The 6000-nt window shown below is 37.9% G+C and overlaps 1 protein-coding gene across 1 annotated transcript in view; it reads left to right on the forward strand.

The window, feature by feature from the left end:
- Positions 1 to 1554, forward strand: part of LOC147008338 (uncharacterized) — a 105100-nt gene extending 103546 nt beyond the window's left edge. Inside the window, exon 8 of the mRNA XM_085865094.1 lies at positions 1035 to 1554. The gene's annotated coding sequence lies outside the window, so the exon portion shown is untranslated. The remainder of the gene's footprint in view (positions 1 to 1034) is intronic.
- The last annotated feature ends 4446 nt before the right edge of the window (positions 1555 to 6000 follow it).

The raw sequence follows: 6000 nt of genomic DNA on the forward strand, positions 1-6000 counted from the left end.
ATTTTGTTTGAATTGACCCCTCTTGTAAATAACCTTGCCTCCAAGTACAAGCAAAGTCGTGGAATCCATCATTGCAGACATCAAGGCCTTCCTTTGCTCTAATTTATGGAGGCCCTCAATCTCAGATAAGCAATATGACCTCTCTCTCTCTCTCTCTCTCTCTCTCTCTCTCTCTCTCTCTCTCTCTATCTCTCTCTCTCTCTCTCTCTCTCTCTCTCTCTCTCTCTCTCTCTCTCTCTCTCTCTCTCTCTCTCTCTCTCTCTCTCTCTCTCTCTCTCTCTCTCTCTCTCTCTCTCTCTCTCTCTCTCTCTCTCTCTCTCTCTCTCTCTCTCTCTCTCTCTCTCTCTCTCTCTCTCTCTCTCTCTCTCTCTCTCTCTCTCTCTCTCTCTCTCTCTCTCTCTCTCTCTCTCTCTCTCTCTCTCTCTCTCTCTCTCTCTCTCTCTCTCGTCTTTGTCTCTGCGTCTCTGTCTCTCTCTCTTTCTGTCTCTCTCTCTCTCTCTTTCTGTCTCTCTCTCTCTTTGGACCTATCTCGAGCATCGCCCTCCAAACTCTTTGCCTTTGGCATCCAAGGCTACCTCCTCTCATAGCTTCCTGACTTCCTCCGCTCTCGGAGTCAGCGTATGGCTCTCAACTTGATTCTCTCATCCCCTATCCCTGTCGAGGCGAGCATTCGATCCTCAAGGCCACAATCCTTCTGATTCCCTGGAAAACTCTTTATCTTTTACCTGACGACTCCCCTCTCTGTCGTGGCATCCCTCATCATTCATATAGGCAGAGTGGCAGGCAGTAGCCTCAAGTTTATATATTTTTAAACACCTAAAAGCTATCGTGATCACCGACTGTCGTCAGGTATCCGAGTATTTTAACAGGGTAACAAACATCATTAGGTTTTTGTGATGTGAAAGAGATATCTTCACTATTAACATTGAGAATCGTATTACCAGGAATACTGTAGCCAAAAACTCTTGCTCCCTTTCTCTGACATGTCTGACATCCTTTCTCTTTGTCCACCCCTGTCATACCCCACACCACAGTGTCACAAGCAACTACTCTTTCTTCACAACACCCTCCATACCATGACGATGAGGCCATTCCTAAATCCTGCTTTTCTACACCACAGGTCATGGGTGAACATGTGACACCCACGACCGACCTGCCCGTCGGTACCCCAAGTCCTTGTGCAGGATTCGAGGGAAATTGGCCGAGCGGATTTTCATCTTGAAGTTCAAGGCCATTCATCGGAGAATCAAACATCATCTGTTTGAGGGATTCGTTTTTCCCATGATGCAATGCGAAAACACGGTGTATTTTCAGGCAAATTGAAGACAACGTGAGATGTTTGTAATGGAGTATTGTGAAGTTCTCCAACGTTTATACCACAAACGATGTCATCAGATAAAAGCTCAGATCCACTCAGTTTTTTTAACTGGTTCGCAGGGGTTACCTGTTGGGGGGAGATGAGGGTTAGCAGCATGGGGGAGATGAGGTCAGTTAGGGTGAGATGGACATTTCAACTTTGAAGAGTGAAGGAGAAAATAAATTACACGGAAACAGTGTTGTTCATAAAATCGTCCACCAGATGGACGTTAAACTTTGAACAGTAAAGGAGAAAATAAATTACATGGAAACGGTGTAGTTCATAAAATCGTCCACCAGATGGACGTTAAACTTTGAACAGTAAAGGAGAAAATAAATTACACGTAAACGGTGTAGTTCATAAAATCGTCCACCAGATGGACATTTCAACTTTGAACAGTAAAGGAGAAAAGAAATTACACGTAAACGGTGTAGTTCATGAAATCGTGCACCAGATGGACATTTCAACTTTGAACAGTAAAGGAGAAAATAAATTACACGTAAACAGTGTAGTTCATGAAATCGTCCACCAGATGGACATTTCAACTTTGAACAGTAAAGGAGAAAATAAATTACACATAAACGGTGTAGTTCATAAATTCGTCCACCAGATGGACATTAAACTTTGAACAGCAAAGGAGAAAATAAGTTACACGTAAAAGGTGTAGTTCATAAAATCGTCCACCAGATGGACATTTCAAGTTTGAACAGTAAAGGAGAAATTAAATTACACGTAAACGGTGTAGTTCATAAAATCGTCCACCAGATGGACATTTCAAGTTTGAACAGTAAAGGAGAAATTAAATTACACGTAAACGGTGTAGTTCATAAAATCGTCCACCAGGTGGACGTTGCAACTTTGAACAGGAAAGGAGAAAATAAATAACACGTAAATGGTGTAGTTCATGAAATCGTCCACCAGGTGGACGTTTCAATTTTGAACAGTAAAGGAGAAAATAAATTACAAGTAAACGGTGTAGTTCATAAAATCGTCCACCAGATGGACATTTCAACTTTGAACTGTAAAGGAGAAAATAAATTACACGTAAACGGTGTAGTTCATAAAATCGTCCACCAGATGGACGTTTCAACTTTGAACAGAAAAGGAGAAAATAAATTACACGTAAACGGTGTAGTTCATAAAATCGTCCACCAGATGGACATTTCAACTTTGAACAGTAAAGGAGAAAATAAATTACACGTAAATGGTGTAGTTCATAAAATCGTCCACCAGATGGACATTTCAAGTTTGAACAGTAAAGGAGAAAATAAATTACACGTAAACGGTGTAGTTCATAAAATCGTCCACCAGATGGACATTTCAAGTTTGAACAGTAAAGGAGAAAATAAATTACACGTAAACGGTGTAGTTCATAAAATCGTCCACCAGATGGACATTTTAACTTTGAACAGCAAAGGAGAAAATAAATTACACGTAAACGGTGTAGGTCATAAAATCGTCCACCGGATGGACATTTCAACTTTGAACAGTAAAGGAGAAAATAAATTACACGTAAACGGTGTAGTTCATAAAATCGTCCACCAGATGGACATTTTAACTTTGAACAGTTAAGGAGAAAATAAATACACGTAAACGGTGTAGTTCCTAAAATCGTCCACCAGGTGGACATTTCAACTTTGAACAGTAAAGGAGAAAATAAATTACACGTAAACGGTGTAGTTCATAAAATCGTCCACCAGGTGGACGTTTCAATTTTGAACAGTAAAGGAGAAAATAAATTACACGTAAACGGTGTAGTTCATAAAATCGTCCACCAGATGGACATTTTAACTTTGAACAGTAAAGGAGAAAATAAATTACACGTAAACGGTGTAGTTCATAAAATCGTCCACCAGATGGACGTTAAACTTTGAACAGTAAAGGAGAAAATAAATTACACGTAAACGGTGTAGTTCATAAAATCGTCCACCAGATGGACGTTAAACTTTGAACAGTAAAGGAGAAAATAAATTACACGTAAACGGTGTAGTTCATAAAATCGTCCACCAGGTGGACGTTTCAATTTTGAACAGTAAAGGAGAAAATAAATTACACGTAAACGGTGTAGTTCATAAAATCGTCCACCAGATGGACGTTAAACTTTGAACAGTAAAGGAGAAAATAAATTCCACGTAAACGGTGTAGTTCATAAATTCGTCCACCAGGTGGACGTTTCAATTTTGAACAGTAAAGGAGAAAATAAATTACACGTAAACGGTGTAGTTCATAAAATCGTCCACCAGATGGACATTTTAACTTTGAACAGTAAAGGAGAAAATAAATTACACGTAAACGGTGTAGTTCATAAAATCGTCCACCAGATGGACATTTTAACTTTGAACAGTAAAGGAGAAAATAAATTACATGTAAACGGTGTAGTTCATAAAATCGTCCACCAGATGGACATTTTAACTTTGAACAGTAAAGGAGAAAATAAATTACACGTAAACGGTGTAGTTCATAAAATCGTCCACCAGATGGACATTTCAACTTTGAACAGTAAAGGAGAAAATAAATTACACGTAAACGGTGTAGTTCATGAAATCGTCCACCAGGTGGACGTTTCAATTTTGAACAGTAAAGGAGAAAATAAATTACACGTCAACGGTGTAGTTCATAAAATCGTCCACCAGATGGACATTTTAACTTTGAACAGTAAAGGAGAAAATAAATTACACGTAAACGGTGTAGTTCATAAAATCGTCCACCAGATGGACGTTTCAACTTTGCACAGAAAAGGAGAAAATAAATTACATGTAAACGGTGTAGTTCATAAAATCGTCCACCAGATTGACATTTTAACTTTGAACAGTAAAGGAGAAAATAAATTACACGTAAACGGTGTAGTTCATAAAATCGTCCACCAGATGGACATTTTAACTTTGAACAGTAAAGGAGAAAATAAATTACACGTAAACGGTGTAGTTCCAAAAATCGTCCACTGGAGGGCACGTTTCAACTTTGCACAGAAAAGGAGAAAATAAATTACACGTAAACGGTGTAGTTCATAAAATCGTCCACCAGATGGACATTTCAACTTTGAACTGTAAAGGAGAAAATAAATTACACGTAAACGGTGTAGTTCATAAAATCGTCCACCGGATGGCACATTTCAACTTTGAACTGTAAATGAGAAAATAAATTACACGTAAACGGTGTAGTTCATAAAATCGTCCACCAGATGGACATTTTAACTTTGAACAGTAAAGGAGAAAATAAATTACACGTAAACGGTGTAGTTCCTAAAATCGTCCACTGGAGGGCACGTTTCAACTTTGCACAGAAAAGGAGAAAATAAATTACACGTAAACGGTGTAGTTCATAAAATCGTCCACCAGATGGACATTTCAACTTTGAACTGTAAATGAGAAAATAAATTACACGTAAACGGTGTAGTTCATAAAATCGTCCACCGGATGGCACATTTCAACTTTGAACTGTAAATGAGAAAATAAATTACACGTAAACGGTGTAGTTCATAAAATCGTCCACCAGATGGACATTTCAACTTTGAACTGTAAAGGAGAAAATAAATTACACGTAAACGGTGTAGTTCATAAAATCGTCCACCGGATGGCACATTTCAACTTTGAACTGTAAATGAGAAAATAAATTACACGTAGACGGTGTAGTTCATAAAATCGTCCACCGGATGGACATTTTAACTTTGAACTGTAAAGGAGAAAATAAATTACACGTAAACGGTGTAGTTCATAAAATTGTCCACCAGATGGACATTTCAACTTTGAACTGTAAATGAGAAAATAAATTACACGTAAATGGTGTAGTTCATAAAATCGTCCACCAGATGGACATTTCAACTTTGAACTGTAAAGGAGAAAATAAATTACACGTAAACGGTGTAGTTCATAAAATCGTCCACCAGATGGACATTTCAACTTTGAACTGTAAAGGAGAAAATAAATTACACGTAAACGGTGTAGTTCATAAAATCGTCCACCGGATGGCACATTTCAACTTTGAACTGTAAATGAGAAAATAAATTACACGTAGACGGTGTAGTTCATAAAATCGTCCACCGGATGGACATTTTAACTTTGAACTGTAAAGGAGAAAATAAATTACACGTAAACGGTGTAGTTCATAAAATCGTCCACCAGATGGACATTTCAACTTTGAACTGTAAATGAGAAAATAAATTACACGTAAATGGTGTGTAGTTCATAAAATCGTCCACCGGATGGTACATTTCAACTTTGAACTGTAAATGAGAAAATAAATTACACGTAAACGGTGTAGTTCATAAAATCGTCCACCAGATGGACGTTTTAACTTTGAACAGAAAAGGAGAAAATAAATTACACGTAAACGGTGTAGGTCATAAAATCGTCCACCAGATGGACGTTTTAACTTTGAACAGAAAAGGAGAAAATAAATTACACGTAAACGGTGTAGTTCATAAAATCGTCCACCAGATGGACATTTCAAGTTTGAACAGTGAAGGAGAAAATAAATTACACGTAAACGGTGTAGTTCATAAAATCGTCCACCAGATGGACATTTTAACTTTGAACAGCAAAGGAGAAAATAAATTACACGTAAACGGTGTAGGTCATAAAATCGTCCACCGGATGGACATTTCAACTTTGAACAGTAAAGGAGAAAATAAATTACACGTAAAC

The sequence above is a fragment of the Eptatretus burgeri genome, chromosome 19, assembly GCF_056783735.1.
Source record: "Eptatretus burgeri isolate ZD-2024b chromosome 19, Ebu_testis_v1, whole genome shotgun sequence".
NCBI classification, from domain to species: domain Eukaryota; kingdom Metazoa; phylum Chordata; class Myxini; order Myxiniformes; family Myxinidae; genus Eptatretus; species Eptatretus burgeri.